The sequence below is a fragment of the Protobothrops mucrosquamatus genome, unplaced genomic scaffold (genome assembly GCF_001527695.2).
Source record: "Protobothrops mucrosquamatus isolate PMUCROS unplaced genomic scaffold, P.Mucros_1.0 scaffold_162, whole genome shotgun sequence".
Lineage (NCBI taxonomy): Eukaryota > Metazoa > Chordata > Lepidosauria > Squamata > Viperidae > Protobothrops > Protobothrops mucrosquamatus.
Window position 1 is genome coordinate 126,813 of NW_015386238.1, and position 19,909 is coordinate 146,721.

A 19,909-nucleotide genomic window follows, 5' to 3' on the forward strand; every position below is an offset into this window, starting at 1 on the left:
TTTTCCAGTAATGGGAGCTAATGAGCCAGATTGGTGCCGTAGTTAAAGTACCAGGCTAGAAACCAGAAGATGGTGAGTTCTAATCCTGCCTTAGAAGCAAAGCCAGCTGGGTGACTTTGGACCAGTTGCTCTGTCTCAGATCGAGGAAGTAGACAATGGCAAACCACTTCTGAATTCTTGTGAAGAAACCTGCGGGGACTTGTCCAGGCAGCCACCAGGAGTAAAACCTGACTCAAAAGCACCCCCTCCCAAAAAAGGAAGACAAGAATATGCAACCCTGTGTTGAGGCCTGTAGGTTTCTACAAGTTATTTTCCTCTTCTTTAGTATTCATGGTTTTTTGAAGTGTATAAGAATGAAAGTTTACAATTACAAAAAGAGAGTCAAGCATATAAATCAAGGCCAACTATGTCAGTAAAGCCTAACACCCTTAACTAAGATGTCCCTCTGCAAAACTAAAGTTTCATGATTCCATGCAATGTTTGTGTGTTTGGGGTGTGTGTGTGTTGATCTTACATCTGACACATATACTTGATTGAAGACAAAGCAGCCAATTTAGGGTACAGTATTATCCATTTAAACTGTATAAATGGCTTCAATACAAACTTTTAATACACAAAGAAAAAACATGAAATGTGACAATATGTTGACTATGATAAGAAAACTAGAATATTATTCTCATTTTCTGTAAAGAAGCACTACCTCAGGGCTGTAATTCAAAAAAAGAACTAGTATAGGTTAGGATTTGACCCCTGGACCAACTGGTGCCCATGCTCTACAGAAGTGGTCCCCAACTTGTTTGGCACCAGGGACTGGTTTCATGGAAGACATTTTTTCCATGGACTGGGATGGGGGAGGAGCGCACAACCTAGATCCCACACATGGATAGTTTCACTTGTCCGTGCTCACCTCCAGCTGTGCTGTCTGGTGCCTACAGGCCATGGACCGGTACTGGTCTGCGGCTGGGGGATTGGGGACCCCTGCTCTAGAGCAGCATTTCTCAACCTTGGAACTTTAAGATGTGTGGACTTCAACTCCCAGAATTTCACAGCCAGCATGGTTGGCTGAGGAATTCTGGGAGCTGTAGTCCCACTTATCTTAAAGTGGCCATGATTGAGAAGCACTTCTCTAGAGCTTATCAATTAAGATATTGCCTACCCATATTCATAAATGAGTGAACAGTCATAAGCTGTCCAGCGGTAGCCAATTTTGGCAAATATGTAGAAATTCCTATTCCACCCTGCAGTTGACACTTTTGATTCCTCTTGTCCTATTAAATGTGCATACAAGGGTCAAGTATGACTTTAAGCAATAATGTACATGCTATTTTCCAATTCTTCTGTGGTTTTGCTGCTTTCCCCTATACAGGAACAAAGAGTGACTTTGAAATTCCATTGCTGTTAGTTGTCATTGCTCATTACCTTTGACTGTTTTACAAGCACCTTACTGACAGCTTTTAGATTGCCATCTCTGAAGACCAGTATCATAAAATAAGGCAATACAAATGAAACATAGGTTCTAAAAGTAAAAGATGAGTTCTAAAAAAAAATATTAAAATACTCCTGAACAGCCCCCCTTTATACAAATAAAAGTAGGTGACTCAGCAGATTACTCACAGAAATTAAGTCACAGAAGTGAACAGGATGGGAGAATCTCAGCAGGGAATAGGTAAGCATTAATCATTTCTTAACACTGATTCAAAAAGAAAAAAACTAATAACATAGCTCAATAATTAAACAATAACCTCAAAGGCTTCCTGAATTTTACAGGACAAACAGTAACAAATGTTTCATAGTTTGGAAATCTAGATGAATAGCCTTGCTGTCTATTTTGTGCATGCTGGCCATTCATTACAAAGATGGAGGTTTTGCTGTTTCTGCAACATCACAACAAGATAGGTAGGCTTCACACTTGTTGAATCTTTTGTGTTTAGAAGGCCAAGATAATTCTAAGCTGGGATTTTATTTTCAGTACCCAAACTGAACCAGCTAGTAATGTTTTCATATTTAACCTTATTATTTATTAAGTTTATAGACTGCTTTAATCACTAATGGCATGTGATTGATTTCTAAGACTTTATTTCAGGAGATTAATTTTAATGAAAAGACTATTTTCTTGCTGTTGTTAAATAATTGGAACCTCTTTTTGGGATATTGTAGGTCACCTAAATATCTAGCAACAGATTCCAATCTCCCTTCTACACACTGGCAATATAACAATTCAACACCTATTGGGTAACACTAAGCTAAAAGAACACCATCACGTTAATAACTTTAAGTATCTTCATAGCAAGCTTAAATCACCATCACACTATCCAAAGCAGATGCTGCTCTTGGTTCACAGGACATTTGTCATGACAAAGGCAGGTGCTGAAAATCCAAGGAACATAGTTACTGTATATAATGAAATACTTAGACGTTTTTCTTTAATGCTGTTAAAAGTACCCGTACAGGACAGAATGCAACATAGAGAGCCTTTACTTTAAAACGAAAGGCTCTGTATCATGGGGAATTACTTGCTTATCAGAGCTTTCTCCTTATGCACATTGGAAAAAGCTTGGTGCTAAAGCAAATCCTGGCTGCCTGTAACACAGAAACCAAACAAATTTAGGAAACCATTACCAGCTGTCAGACTAGGGACCTGTAACTAACACATCTACACTCATTATGCTTCATTAATTGGTCACTCAAATCCCTGTTTTGTGTGTGGGGGGGTTGTTTTTAGGGCAGAAAATAATTGAGCCCGAATAAGCAACAGTAAGCAATTCTTACAAGTCCGATCAAAACAAAGAAATATTTGTGATACTTTACTAATACTTTAGTGATGTGTATTCCAGGCAGCATTCAAGAAGCCTGTGCAATTCCTTTACTACATTACAAGCACAAGGCTTTATGACCAAAGCCATTTATGATCAGCTGTGCAGCCTGCTCCCTAAAGATTCAGGTTTGGATCCAGGATGCTTAATTTCTGTTTCATGGCCCAAAGACTTAAAGTCAATGCAAATTAAGGATGTAGAAATGAGTTTACATTTCTTTCTTACTTGCTAGGAATGTGACTTTTGTCTATTGTGAATATCCCTAAAATGATGTGTGCTTTAATATACTGTAAAATAGCTATTAATAGCTACCTAGGTTTGTTACCTATGGGGAGAGGCTGGGAGAAGGAAGGTTCAGCACAGATTAAATAATAGGTTTCTAATCTACAATGTGGTTTTTCTAGCACATTGTTTTAGGATTTCTCTTTCAGTTTGCCATATTAAAAGGTACATTTGCCACATATGCTATGGAAGAACGTGCACCTTAGAAATCCAAGCATAAAGACTTCTTTAAAATTGTGCAATGATGTTGCTGATAGCACAAAGTAACTCCCAGGAGTCAACACAACCACTGGCAACGGCATCAGGAGGACACTCCAGGATTGGGATTACTAGAGATGGGGCAACGTAATGCTCTCCAGTTATCCTGAACTACAGCCTTCATGTAGGTGGACTGTGATGGGACTTTGAACTCCAGAGATCTGGAAGGCACCCATTTAGAAAAGGCTGGATTGGAATGTAATAATCATGTATTGAGATTCATCAGAATAACAGTGTATAGCAGTCCAAGTTTTTTAAAGACCATGAATGACACATGCAAACTTATTCACTGCATGATGTCCCGTAGATCTCAGTGGAATTTACTCCCTCAAACTGATGCACAAGACTGCAGCCTTCAAATCTTAAAAGCTGTTTTCCAGATTATGTCAGGCAAACATGAGTTTGCTACAGTGGATACCCTTGACTAAAGCTCAAATCTAGGTGTGACAAAGCATCAATCCATCCCTGGCTTTATCCTGCGCATTTTTAAACATCAACAACAACAAAAAGCAACATCAGGAAAACCGCAAGGTGAGAGAAAGATGCTGCTCTTCTCTCTTCAGCTATTTTGGTTACCTTAAAAATTGCCACCCAAATATCTTTCTTCTCCGCACTAGCCACTGTACTTACCTTACACAAGACAATCTGTTTAAGATAGAAGCACATTCTGAGACAAGAGAATGAATGGCTTTCCCCATTCCCTGATCTTCACTACCGCACAAACACTGGTTGCGCCTTCAAATGTTCAACCTCTCAAGTCTGAAAATCCAGCTAACAGTCCCAGGCAAGTTACCTATTCAGATACAAGTCACATCCAGTTTATGTCAGAGATCTGCAGCCACCATCTTACTCATGGCTATGTATATATTTGCAAATCATTTGGTATTTCTAGATAAGCACATAGAAACTGTATAAAACATAACGTGAAGATTTCCCAAAGTTCTAATGATGATGTGAGAGATTGGAGGACCTCTGCATCTCCCGTCTACAGTTTTGTAAATGTTGCTCTCCATTTTACAAAATGTTTTTATTATGTGGCTCTACTTCTTTTCATATTCCAGTTTTCATATAACTTTTTTTTAATGTTACCTGTTAATATCCATTGTAGTTTTTCTTGGTTCCTTGGGTATTCTTGCAGCAGGAAAAGGGAATGGTATATTTTCATGCACTTCATAGGAAAATAAAGCTATACATTATTTTTTAAAAGCTTATTAAATATTCTTTAAAGTTTACAGCAGATTGTGTTTTGTATTCTTTAATATTTCTGTATACAGTACTACTAATACTCTTACTAAAACACTTTCAAGTTATATTTATGTGGGGGAAATACTCAGCACATTTTCTCTATATTCATTTTGTTCCTATTTGTGCGATGGTGGCGGGTGCTACAATAATTTAGTATTGTTTTGTATGAGGTCAATTTTTCATTGAATACAACCTGCTGCAATTCAATTTTATGGCTTAAAAATTACACAACTTGGGTTACTGCACTTACATGAACCTGTAAGAATTTGTTTACACCCTTTGAATAAAATTGGTTTGGAACTTCTCTGGCCCACTCTGGTGCTGACATTTATATGGTTGCATATTTGCTATATTTTAAAGCTCCTTCACAATCAAACATTCTTATGTGTGTGGTTTTAAGAGATGCATCACTGAATAGTTCAGGATCTTAATAAAATTAATAGTTACAGTATTTAAAAATATATTATGCCTGGAAGCTGCATAAACAAAAAAATACCAATATAACGATACAAATAAAATGCAGCTTTATAGAAAAAGGATACCATCTCAAGTATCAGTGATGGAACTCTTAGGAGTTTCATTGCATTAAAGCAGGGATGGGGAACCATGGCCCATGCTGGCTCAGGAATTCTGGGAGTTGAAGTCTACAAGTCATCAAAGAGTGCAAAGAAGAACAACAAAGGTGATTAGGGGACTGGAGGCTAAAACATATAAGGAACGGTTGCTGGAATTGGGAATGTGTAGTTTAATGAAAAGAAGGACTAGAGGTAACATGAAAGAGGTGTTCCAATATATCAGGGGTTGCCACAAAGAAGAGGGAGTCAAGCTATTCTCCAAAGCGCCCGAGGGCAGGACAAGAAGCAACGGACGGAAACTAACCAAAGAGAGAAGCAACCTAGAACTAAGGAGAAATTTCCTGACAGAACAATTAACCAGTGGAACAACTTGCCTCCAGAAGTTGTGAATGCTCCAACACAAAGTTTTAAAGAAGAGATTGGACAACCATTTGTCTGAAATGGTATAGGGTTTCCTGCCTGAGCGGGGGGTTGGACTAGAAGACCTACAAGGTCCCTTCCAACTCTGTTATTCTAAGTACTTCTAAAGGCCCATGGCTTGCCACCTCTACATTAAAGTGTAGTAAATAAAACATACTTGGTTGATGATTGAATATATCAATTTTTTTTGTTTACTAAATACTGATCCAATAATCCACTGAATGGGATCCTCAATTTGGAGACTAAAACATATGAAGAACGGCTGCAGGACTTGGGTTTGGCTAGTCTAAAGAAAAGAGAAATAGGGGCAACATGATAGCAGTATTCCAGTATTTGAGGGGCTGCCACAAAGAGGCATCAAACTATTCTCCAAAGCACTAGAGGGCAGGACAAGAAACAATGGTTGGAAACTGATCAAAGAGAGAAGCAACCTGGAATTAAGGAGAAACTTCCTAACAGTGAGGACAATTAACCAATGAAACAGCTTGCCTTCAGAAATCGTGGGCGCTTCATCACTGGAGGTCTTTAAGAAGAGACTAGACAGTCACTTGTCTGAAATGATATAGGTCAGTGATGGCGAACCTTTTAGAGACCGAGTGCCCAAACTGCAACCCAAAACCCACTTATACATTGTTGGGTGCAGTGTGGGTGTGGCCCATTGGGTGGGTGTGGCTGCGGTGGTAACAGCAGACTGGGTGGGACTAAAAAGTTCAATCAATCAATTCCAACTTTGCAAGATCTTTTTTTTTCCCGTGAGAAGTTGAAATTGACTGATTGATTGAACCTTTTTTTTTTTGCGGATGGCAGCGGAGGCCTAAAGTGAAAAGGTTTTATAAAACCCAGCTGAAGGCCTAGGACTGGGGTGACGGCGCGCGTGCCCACATAGAGGGCTCTGAGTGCCGCCTCTGGCACCCGTGCCATAGGTTCGCCACCACTGATATAGGTTCTCCTGCTTGAGGAGGGGGCTGGACTAGAAGACCTACAAGGTCCCTTCCAGCTCCTATCCTATCCTATCCTATTCAAGTTTGTGTGTGCGTGTTTGTATTAAGAATTTTACATTTTTGTTAAGAATGTAATTAAGAATTTTGATTATAATAAAATCTATTACGTTTCTTTAAGTTTGATTTTTATATTATTTAAGTTTGAGAAGTTTATTAAGTTTAAGTTATAATTAATTTTTTTTCTTTCATTCCAGATTACCTGGCATTTTCAGACTTGTTAGTCCAAAGTTCTCTAATAGTTAGATGTAGTTAATGAGCAATTTCTGAAAATGATTAGAAAGTGAGATTTGAGAATTTAGTGTTCTTTAAGATCCTTCACAGTTGTTAGCAAGATGGCTAATCTTGTCATCTTCCAATGTTCAAACCCACAGTCTCCTTGCAGGAAGCAACCTACTGGAGCACACGTGGGTAATCTCCCACCTTTATCTGGAGTGGTTCCAAGGAACTGTCCTACTTACTGGTTTCTTGGTCTTTGCTACAGTTGTCAGCTCTGCATTTGCAGAATTGTCTTTGCTATATCTCCCCAAGACGTTCAAATAGGGCATGACCTCAAGTCATTGTGTTAACTTTTTCCCTTCCCCCTGAATCAATTCTAATCTGTCAATATCTTTGTGGAAATGGGTACCCAGAATTATGCTTAGCAATCATTGTCTTGTCTTCAGAAGGATTACAAACAAATTATTTTAGTATCTGCTATACTATACAGGTTTTGATGTTAGGAATGTTCCTGAATCAATAAAATGTAGAAATCAATAAGGACTTTCCTTTTTAAACATAACCCTCCCCTCCAATTTGGTTTCTATGATAAAAGTTATTATAGATTAAGTGTATTTAAAAGGATTTAAAATCTCAGCTATTAAGGCATAATAAGCAATTTATGAAACACTTTCATAATAAGCAATGTTATGAACTCTTTCAAAGGTATGTTGACATAATGAGGGAGATGTTGGAAAGCAGCAAGATTTTGAGACCCTTAATATATAGCTCTTCAGTTTCAATAATTATATATATAATTTCAACAAAGATGCATATTTCTCATATCATAAAGTGCATATTAACAATTTAATAGCATAAAAATTGCCTTTACATCTGTCATATTAGGTCAGCTAGTAAAAGCAATCTGTGACTTTCAATTAATGAGTTATCTTTGTTCCAAGTCACATCTAGAGTACTATTTTTTTCTGACAAGAAAACCTAATGGATAGGCATAAGAGAAATAAATAAATAAATAAATGTAAAACAAATGTAAACTAGATTTAAGCAGAAGATCTTAGGCTCTAAACATGTAAAGATTGCTTTTCAGAATTCTTGCTCATGAGCAATATACAATGCTATAAAAACAACCATTCTAAAAGAATCATTATGTTACTGTATTATAATAAAGTAGTTTTGTCTGTTACTAATTTCAGATAGAATTCTTTTTTGATATTTTTAAATGTATTTTTGTCCAGAACTGCAACATAACTTCATCTCATGGCATAGATAATATTTTAATTATTTTTTATTTTATTCAGAACACAGTTAAAATACAAAATACAAAACTCAATAAAAATCCAAAAAGACATAAAAGAAACCCCCCCACACACAAAAAACAGAATACTGTATTAAAAAAGGGGACATCAAAACCCCCAACACACTATATACGTATATTATCCCCTTAAATTGAATACTGATTAAAATATTACTACAATTAGTTCCCACCCCTTGCAAAATAGGCCCTCCCAAAATTTTTAAACCATCAAATCTATTAGCAACTTGTTGACCTCTCTTCTATGTTATATTAGTGACAAAGTGGTTAACAGGAAAAACAATAATAGTAAAACAGAACAAAATTAAAATTTCAAATCTCTCTGTTAACAAGCTGTTATTGTATCCACTCATAAAAAATTTACCACAGCATCTTATCTCGGATCATCTCAAAAGTTATAACTGTAATAAATCCATCTAGTCTCTCTCTGTCTTCATAGAGGAAAGGATTCCTTCATAGAGGAAAGGAATTTGTCTCCCTCTCTTCCAGCTGAGGCCATAATGTTGGAGAAGTATACAGACTTCATTGGTTCTTCAGCGGTGACACTATCTCGTTGATCTGGAACTGGATCAAAGTCCTTTTGTGTATCTTTATCCAAAGATAAGGCTTCAGGTTTTAATATTCTTTGAAGAATGATTAAAGTTTGATCAAGTTTATGTAAGAGAAAACCAGCTAGAAGCTGCATATTTTCCCACCCTTCTTTCTTATATTTCAGACAATGTTCAGCCATTTTAATCTGTGGAACTTAATCGGGGAACAAAGAGCCCCCCAAATTTTCCTCTATCTTTCAATCCAAAATTATAAGTATAATTCAATAGAAATAAACTCCAGGTATTTTGCAAATTCAAAAAATGGTCTCTTCACCACCTCCCTGAATGTTGCTATGCTTTCCATACAGAAGGGATAGACGTTATCCAGAACAACATAAATCAGAAGGGAAAAAAGAGAAAAAAGCAATTAGAGTCCAGCAAGGGGTTGAAATAAATCAGCATTCAACCACTGATCAACGTTTAAAGCAAAAAATAAAATAAAACAATAAAGTCAAAAAGTGAAAGTTAAAATTCTGGCATGCTTAGAAAATGAAACTGCTTGACAGGAAGATGGATATGCCCAGTGACTTTTCAATTGCTTGGAGGGAATTGGAATCTTCAAGACTCTCCCCCCCTTCCCCACTGGGTCCACGATCATCCAAAAGTCATTTTGGGTCACTCCTAAGTGCTCCCATTCAAAATCAAGGAGCAGCTCTGCCAAAGAACTAGCATTAGCAGTGAAATCAGCAGATTGTCAGTAAGACAAAAAAGAAAACCTTACCGAGCAGCAGCCATCTTGAAAGGAGGGTGAACCATAGATAATTTTTAAAAGGCTTGTACAATACAAAGAAATAATGTTAAGTATACTATTGCTTCTGTGAGTGGCACGGTAGCCTAGAGATGAAGATGCTTGCCTCACACTTGGGAGATTGAGAGTTCCATCCTAGGCAGCAACAGATGTTTCTTTATCAAGGCGCAAAGTGAAAATATTTGCTGCAAACTCCACATAAGCGTTAGGAAGGGCATCCAGCCAATAAACACTCAGCTCCATTCAATTGTCTCAATTGCACCCCAATATAAGGGATTACAGTGTCGTAAAAAGAAAAAAAATACTATTGCTTCTATATCTGTTTCCCTCTGTGGATGATGGTTAAAGTTTTGCATTAGGTTAAAAGCAGACAATCTAGTGCCTACAGGATTTTTCCCCCCGATAATGCCTATAACCTCTTGTCTATGATTAGGTGCTGTCCAAAACATTTGGACGGCACCAATCTCATTGGAAGTCTTATTCAGAAGCTCTCCTGGAGACATTTCAAATTATTTGAGACATTCACAGTTCAATTTTAAAAAGCAAGTTTATGAATCCTATTTCCTTAGAACAAATTGAATAGTTCTGCGGCTTACTGACCCTATCTTTAGTAATCTTAACGCAAAGGCTTCAAAAAAAGAGAACCACGGAAGGAGCTTGGGCTTCATTATGCAAAGAGTTGCAAGTATACTTGCCTATCATAATTTATCCTCACATCAGGGAGCTAACAATATGGAGTGTTTTCTACCTTGGAAACTCAGGCCCTGCTGCTTCTGAAATGAGTTCAGCTGTGGCAAATTTCACAAATATTCTTGCCCACAACCTTTTAAAGTTAACTTGTTTGTCAATTTACCCTCATTTCTAGCACTTCAAAAGGCTGACCGAGCAAAGAAACAGAAAATAAAATTGCTCGTGAGGAACTGTAATTAGAATCTTGGATGGTCCCCATTGAAAAACCTGAAAGGTGTGTGGTGTTTAAACATGGTGGCAATCAGTTTTTTTCTCCAAATATGATTGATTTTTTTAAGCTAATTCCACATTTTAAAGGTTTGGCTGATTATAAGTTACTGTCTGGATTCTTCCAGTTTCATAATATAATACCCATTTACTGCATTGAGGGGACGGCATTTTATTTTACCTGTTTTTCCTTTGTTTCTTTGAAAGAGCTTGATTGCTTGGATAAAAACTGCCTTAGAAGCTTGTAAAAATTTAAGATTTTGTCTTCACCCTTCTGGATGGAACTTAAAAGAGTTTCAAAAACTGTTAACTGAAGTGTAACACAACAGTGCAGTGCAGTGGTTAAAAAGTAGAGTGGCAGTAGGAGACTCAACTCCATACGATTCTCAGTTCTGGCTATGCACTACTGCAATGCACTTGACTTCTAATAAACCTATACCTTTCTCACGAAATGGAGCCAAAGATTATTTCTATTTAGAGGTCTATGAAGATTCTCACTCATCCAGGTCATGGTTGTCCCAAAGGTGCTTTTTCAGGAGGCAACTGGACTTTCTTGTTTTTCTTTGAAGAAGTTTTGCTTCTCATCCAAGAAGCTTCTTCAGCTCTGACTAGATGGTGGAGAATGGAAGGATTTATATGACCAGCTGTATGCAAGGAATATAAATCCTTCCATTCTCCACCATCTACAAGAAAGTCCAGTTGCCTCCTGAAAAAAAACCTTTGGGATTTCTATTTAGAGTTTAAGTTGCAGCAGGTCTGATACCTGCCATTCCTCTCAGGCCAATCAACTGTTGTTGTGGAAGCACCATGTATGCTGTCTTGAATTCCTGAAGGAAAGGCAGGATACATATCTAACAAATAAACAAATTTGTGAGCTTTAGGGCCACCTTCACATAATGAAGATAGCTGGATGCCCTTCGTATTTAGAACTAGCACGTAGTTCCTTTATTCCTCTAATGGAGCCCACAAGAAGCATTCCTGATGCATAGCTTTAATCCTTAAGCAGCTTGTTTTAGCATTCCATGGGGGCAGAAGCATCCAATTCATTCAGCCTTATTTGTTCAGACACATGATCCATATTTTTGGAACAGTGAAGGCACCCTGGAAACATTGTTAACAGATTTTTTTTCTTTATAACAAGCAAATATTTTATGTCCCTGCAGAATAACTCATAATTATGGCTTCTAGCTAGCCACTCTCTTTACAAGTAAGCCTTGATTTATGACCATTTGAAGTTAGAATGGTCCTGAAAGAAAGTGACTTACAACTGCCACAGCATCTCCGGGATCAAAAATTTGGGGGCTTAGCCACTAGCACATATTTACGATAGTTGCAGCATCCTGGAATCACGTGATCAACATTCGAGTCCCTTCCCAGCCAGTCTCTGACAAGCAAATCAATGGGAATGCCAGATTAGCTTAATTACTTTGTGACTCACTTAGCGTTTGTAGTGATTTGTTTTATGACTGCAGTAAAAAAGTTGTACATTGACCACCTTGCTTAGTGATGGAAGTTCTGGTCCAAATCGTAGTTGTAGGTCAAGAACTATCCCGATTTTTAATTTAGGCTCTTTGACAAGCTATTGTAAACTGCCCAGAGTCTCTGTGGAGTCTTCAAATCTAAATAACAAATCCTCAAAAATTTATTGGCATTATTTTTCAAGTTTATTCTGCCTAGCACTTTATTTGGCAAAGTTACACCTTACCTATTCTGAACTGCTAAAAGGATAAAAAGGTCAAACTTCCTAGCTGGTCAATTTTCCAGGGGGGATAGGAATAGATCTTAGTCATACTTAATGCAGTTTCAATAAATAATACTTTCCTTTCATCATTTACTAGTGATTTTGCAGATTAGGCTCTCTCCAAAATGGAGTCTGATGGATTTAAAAATGGCATCCAAACCCATCATAATGGTGATAGATCCACGCAGATTACTGAAGAAAATGGTTGCAAACCACCTTTGAAATTATGTTGCCAGGTTTTCTGCTAATGGTACTTATTATGGATGGACAAGAATTTACAGATGGTTTCACAGGTACCACAACACAAATGCACACAGATTCTTCAATAGAATAAGGAAAGAAAGTGGGGAGAAAAAAATAAAAGAGTCCAACACTGTGTCAATATGGAAAGTAAGCAAGAAGTACTTGGGGGTTGCCAAACCTAGGGCTGACCTACTGTGACCTCACATAAAAAAATAAAGCTGGTGCTGGGCCAACTTTATGCTGTTGCAAACTGGTCAGACTTTACATCATCAGGAGGGAGAAACCTGTCAAACAAAGCTCTTAGAAAAAAGAATCTAACCAATTCTGGTCTATTGGTTAACCAAATGCTTCAGTGTCTTACACTTGCTATGTATAATAGAAATAATAAGCAACAGTTCTACTGTTATTGCTCAAAGTGTTTGTGTTTTGATCTGGTTGGCTTTGCCACTGATAGAACCATCTTCTCTCAATCCTTGGCAGTATTCAACTCAAAATTGAAATTAAGATTCAAAGCACTGGACTTCCCATAAACAGATGCAAGTTAAACTTGTGTCAGTAATGTATATTTAATGGTTATTAGAATATCACTGAAAATTTGGGTTTTTTATTCTACAGTGCAACATTTATCCTTGGTTTTTATAAGATTTATTCTTGAACCAGGCAGTATCCCAAGGCCTATCCTAGAAAGTAGCAATTAAGTTTAATGACACATTCTTTGTGGAAGAATTAAAACATCCGTGTCTGAAATATATTCAGAATTAACTTTATTATCAGATTTCCTATCTGATTACTAACAGACAGAGGTCTACTTCCTCCAAAATCCCAGAAATTGTTCTAGATATCTTCACCATGCTTCCTTCAATTATATTGACAACCACTTAAAATAAGATCAGATATTGGGAGATGAAGAATTAGTGAAAAACACATATCCAGGCTGAGTTGATGCTGTAATATTCACAGTGCTTCCAAATCCCTCTCCACAAACAGGTAGTAAAAGTGAGTAACTGCAATGCTGATTTATATTATGAAGAAGAGAGAAGATTCTTTACAGGAATCTCAAGCAGCAGTGTCCAAACGTATTTATAAATCATCACTGGGGGCTTTTAAGTCCTACTTTACATTTCCATTATTCCACTGAGCTACTAGCCCAATCTCACTTTGGCACACTCTCCACATGCCAAAGACAGCTTTGCTAAATATTGGTGCCTTAATTTTAAGTACTGATGTGTGATGGAAGAGTTCTAAACACTACAAGAACAACAAATGTATTCCAATTACCCAAAAAGTTTTTTTCCAGAGAAGACAAAAAACAAGCCACCAAGAAGTACCTCCCTCATTTTAATTAGAATCCCTACAACCTGTAGGAACTGTTAATTCCATGACTGGCAAAAAGTTTTAGCTGCATGATTAGCTTATAAAGTGTCAAATTTCGCTCTTCCCTTCCAATATCAAATAGATCAGTGGTTCTCAACCTGTGGGTCGGGACCCCATTTGGGGTCGATCGACCATTTCATGGGGGTCGCCAAGCAAGGCTGTCCGCCATTTTTTTTTGTCCATTTTTTTTGTCCGCCATTTTTTTCCTTTTCCGGCGGGTGCCTTACCTCCCTTGGGCTGGGCCAGCTGGTGGTCGGCCTGCTCCGTCTCTGCCGCTTGCCAGATATGCCTCGGCCGGCACAGGGGGCGGAACCACGCATGTGCGGCGCTCCCGGGCAGGGAAAGTCCTCGACTTACGACCGGTTGGGTAGTCCTCGACTTACGACCGGTTTAGTCCTCGACTTACGACCGGTTTAGTCCTCGACTTACAACCGGTTTAGTCCTCGACTTACGACTGGTTGGGGTTGCGGCATTAAAAAGGTTGAGAACCACTGAAATAGATAGTACTTTTCCCCCAACCTGTTAATATATTGCAGAATGTGAGAAGGAACCAAAATGCTAACTATTTTTTTCCTCTTTATTCCTATTAATGCAAAATTTATCATCCCAAATCTTTAGATTCTTCCTGTTTAACAGGTATACTGTACATCAGTAGCGAATTTATCACTCCTGGCCAAGAAGATTCAGACCATGATGATCGTGGAATACTCTAAAGCTGTTGCAAGAAATGGATTTTCTGGTTCAATTTCAATCTGGTTTCAACCTGGGACATAGCATGGAGTGGCATTAGTTATGCAGTTGGATGATCTACAGGTAGCCCTTATCACATTTTGGGCACTTGGCAACTGGCCATTATCTACGGATTCCCAGTTACATGGCAATTTACATTTTTTTTTTTCTGTAACTGGCATTTACTTTCAGTTTCTGGCAAAAAAACACCCACTGCAGACAATGGGTTCATTTAAGAAACACAGCATTTGCTTAATGACTGCCGTGTTCAGTTAATGACTGCCAGAAAAAATCAGGCCTCTAGTTTGTTGGTGCTTTGTACTACTGTATCCTTGAGTGCACACTAATCAGGGCAATGGTTAAGAGGCGTTTCCATCTGTGTTTTATGTTCACAAGATTTTATGATCTTCCTGGAAAGATCTGATCTGGCTTCCTTTACTCATTCTTTGGAGCTTCATTTGAAAGACAGCCAGGTCTAAAATACAGCGGATATGCTTCTTCTGAGCAACAGCATGTGACTCCTGTTGTGGCTAAATTATGTTGTCTCCCAATGGATTTTTGAGTCAGTTTCCAAATGATTATTATTACATCTAAATCCCTAAATGGCTTAGGTCATACTTACTTGCAGGAATACCTTCTTTTCATATGTAGTGATCTGGGGGCTGCATTCTCCAGCTAAAGGCAGAAGGACCTTTTTGATGGTGTCTCCAGCATTATGAAATTCTTGGCGCATATAGGATAAGGTAAATAACTCAGTGTGGTCAGCATTTCTATTGTCACAGAGTCGTTCTGTCACAGGCAGATGGAATTACCTACTCAGCAAAAGGAAGGAAGGTCTAGAACAGGAGTGTCAAACTGGCAGTCCATGGGCCGGATGCCTCTGACTCCACAAAGGCAAAACAGTGTAGGAATTAGCTACTGGAGCATACCTCCCAAAAGGTCATTTCCATGTCTTCTAATTACATTTAGTGCAGGCGAGTCGGCTACCTCCTGAGGTAGCCAGTTCCACATTTGAGCAGTATTCATCCTGATATCCAGTCAAAATCTACTTCCTTGTATTTTTAAGCCATTGGGGTTTTTTTTTAACCTTCTAGAACCACACTGAATGTTTACCTTGTTCTCTAATGATAGCTTCTGATATTTGAAGATAGCTACTATGTCTCCTAATAGTCTTCTCTTCTCCTGGCTAAACATTCAGTGTCTCCACCAGCCCTCCTTATGCTTCCTTCCAGGCCACTCATCATCTTGGTTGCAGTCCTCTGGACATCTTCCAGCTTGTCAGTACCCAGAACTAGCTATAATATTCTGGGTGTGTTATTATCAACCCACAATGTGAAGTATTACTTGTGTGTTCTTGATATTATACTTCTGTTCATTCACCATATTACATTGCTTTTGTTTTGTTCTGTTTTTGCAGCTACATCACCCTGTTGGCTCCTATTCGGTCTTTAATTCATCCAAATACCCAGATTTTTGCACACATCTTGCTGCCCATTATGGCCTCCCTCCTTTAATACCCATGCCTTTGAGTTTTCCTACTCAAACAAAGAATTTTCTATTTGTCCTTGTTGCAAATTGAATTTGCTGGTTCCTAGCTATTGTTTCAGTTTGTTGAGATCCCCCTAAAATTTGATCCTATCCTTCCAAGATATTTGCCCTGCCCCCTACCTTTGTGTTGATGCAGGTGTAACAGCTGACAGTATCATAGAAATATCAACATCATTTGCAAACATTATTTTTTAAGCATTTATCCAAATCACTTAAAAAGATGTTGCAGGGCCATGTGGCATGCCACTCAGCCTTCCCTTCCAGCTTGAAATGCAGCTATTGCTGTACTCATTGGACACAGAAGTTCTGCCCAGCAGTACAGCCATCTAACAGCAGGCATAGTCCAACCATGTTGTGTCACCTTTTATCAGAATCTCACACAAGACTGTTAAAATGGTTGCTTCTTCCTTTAAAAAAAAAAAATCCCTGGCCTATTTTACATCAATGTCCACTTAATCAGTGGTGCCCAACTGAGCGATGACGATTACCATGTGTGGATGAAAAATGATCATACCATGCAGCAAGATAAATCATCTTGCGCATGTGACCTGTAAAAATGGTTGCAGAGACAATGAAAATATTATTTAAAAGTTGAGCAAATGGAAAGGAAGCACTAGGGATGCTGCTAGGACCAGCCTTCTTGGTATTTGAGTGACCTTGTCGCTTTAGAGGAGACAGCAGCTGCAAATAATTGTCAATTACTTCATGAATATTTCTTGAACTATTTCCTTGGCACTCATGGATCATCTGAAATAAAGTTTCACCTGACACAGAACAGGTGATAGTTTGATCCCTGAAGAAACTGCACGTGTATCTCATCTTCATTAACATTTACAGCCATGCCACTATTACTCATTAGTAGACCAGCATCACCCTTGATAATAATTTATTAGAAATGAATAACATTAAACTTTATTGATAGTCAACAGGATCCACCTTCACAGAACTGATGACACAGTAAAATGCACCAAGTAATAAATACATGGTAAAATATACCATATGGGATCTGTATTGAAAGGTGGGAATGGAGAGGAATAGATCTGCTCTGCTCAGAATTTTAGGAATTTATGTAATGGACAGAGGAAAAGTAAATCCCAGGGAAGCTTTATGGGAATGAACTGAAGGAACTCCTGGGCTCATCAATTTCTCCTTCTACTCTAGCACTGCTACAAGAAGGCGTCTTTATGCTTTTCCTTTTTTAAAAATATAACTTCTTTCATTGAATTTATGCTTACTTTTAATGATGATTAATAGAAGGCAAACATAGGTTGTGAAGCTGGCCTAGCTCAATTTTTGCCAATACAGTACTAATTAAAAGTTTAGATTGAATTTAATCTTAAAAGGGAAAACCTCCTCACAGGTTAAATATTTATCAGTACCCTGGAGTGCAGCCTTGGCCTTAGCCACAGCTCATTATAAGAACATTGGCAAAAATCTAAGAGCTGAGAGGATGAAAAACCTAAGCTCATGCACAGTGTGGTAACTACCTCTTTGCTAGTGGATGACAGATGGTGAGCACATCAAATCTCCAAATTTAGTCACTGGGCCAACTCCATTATGACTGACCAGAACCACTTGCAGATCTGGAAAAAGAAGCATTGCAAAAAAAAAAAATCATCCAAACACCATACTGCGGTTCCAGGATACCATGGTCAGTGCTGTCAAAGGCTTCCATGAGATCCAATAGAATCAAGAGTATATCCTATCCACATTGTGGGTACAACGAAACTCATCCGAAGAGCAGGTAATGCCATCTTCATTTGCTTGCTTGGACCTGAAGCTTGAATAAAACTATAATCTGCTTCCTCTGGTCTGCTATGCAGCCGAATCCCTACTTTCAATAACCTTCCCCCCAAATAAGGAATGGAGACTAGGTGATATTTATCAAGCACTTATGAATTCAATCGGGGAACCTTAAGAAGGGGCATGCCACAGTCTTGCTCATGACTGCGAACATCACCACCTCCCAAAGTCTGGCTCTGACAAGCTCCTGGATCCAGTATATTCTACCCCCTAGGTCCAAACAGAATCAGTAGGGGCATTAATCAAACTTGCAAGTGGTGATGTCAGATAGCATTCCTTCCAGTAGGTCAGAAGCCAAAAGGACACCTAAAACACATCCTGGTCACCACAACAGACTTCAGCCAGGATGAATCAAAAATCTTAATCGGCAAATCTTGGTGCTTTATCAGCAATGTGCTGTGCAAACACAGTCAGGGTGTGGTCAAGTGTGAGATCTTTGTGAACATCTCTCTCTAAGAGGACGTTTGCTACCCTAATAAAGACTGCCAGTTGATTGTGGAACTGGCCTTCCATAGTTTTCTTTGACTAGTATGACTTAAATTTGTGTATGTAGTCCATGTAAGTCTTTTTCTGTTGTAACTCCACTGATATGCTTACAAATATAACATTGAAATGTAGTCACTGAATCTAAATAGTATATAATTCCCCCCTCCCATTCTATTGTGCCCAAGTTTCCCATACTGCCTGGACATGTTTTCTTGGCAAGGTTTTTCAGAAGTAATTTGCCCTTGTCTCCTCCCTGGTCCAAGGTCATCCAGCTGGCCTTATGTCTGAGGCAGGACTAGAACTCATGGTCTCCAGGTTTCTAACCTGATATCTTAACCACTATACCAAACCAGTTCTATATAAATATTAACTTACAACAAAATCCAATCTGAATTGGGCTACTCTTACAAAGCCCACTTTGAACTTGCATCATATTGATTTGTCAGCTATGAATGTATCAGTTTCAGCTACTGGAAGAAAACTGTCAACCTAGCACAAGTAATAAACAATCTAGACATAGTGTGCTTTTTCTTTAAAGAACATTAATCTTAAGAATTGCCACAGTTCCTGCAGTTTTAGATGGAGATGATGATTCTACATAGAACTGCATAATAATTTTTTTTCTGGGCTTGGATTTTAATTTAAGAAGCTAGGGATATACTAAGCTAGTTTCATGCCAAGAAAAAAGTTTTAAAATCTTATCTGATTTTTTTTTATACAGTAATCTTTCTGAGACATGAAATGACAAAACCCACTATTGTGTAAGCTCTCAAAAATAATTACGTTGAAAAACTAACACAGCTGAACAACCTGTGACACTTTAAATGAAACAAGATAGCATTTCTTTATTGGTATCTCAACTATTGAACTTTTTAATAATCCACGTTCAACAACAGCTAGATAAATTTGCTTTAACATTTCTTTGTTTGCCTTTGTGCAAGGTTTGGAAGACCTTACTAATCATAATGAAATTCCATTTTCTTATCGCTTTATATGTTGATATCTAACTTCACCTTGGCAGGTATAAATTGGAAGAGCTCTGCTCAAATCCAAGTGGGCAGCATTTATCAAGAAGATAAATACTTGATGCTTCAGCACCTTTGACAGCTGATAAGAGAAGAAACAAAATGGAATTTGCCCCTTAAGACCAATTCTCAGTTATAATCAAGAGCACATTCCTCAACTTTCCAAGAGCCAAAACTTACAATATTTGCACAACCAAATCAATGAATCACTCTAGGAATAAAGAGATTGTTACATGGTCACATATTACAAATTCTTTTTACTGGAAGTAAACATAATACCAGGAATGCTATAGGAACATTCATTCCCACAAATAAGGGCCTTTGAGAATAAAAATGATTCTTAAATTATTATTATTATTATTTAGATTTATATCCCGCCCTTCTCCCGTAGGACTCAGGGCGGCGGACAATCAATTAAAATACACAAATAACAATACGGATTTAAAATTAATTAAAAAGAATATTAGAGAATTGTCCAATTTAAAATTATTGATTAAAACCCCTCTAAAAATTACCCTAGGCCAGTCCTGCGAGCTGGAATAA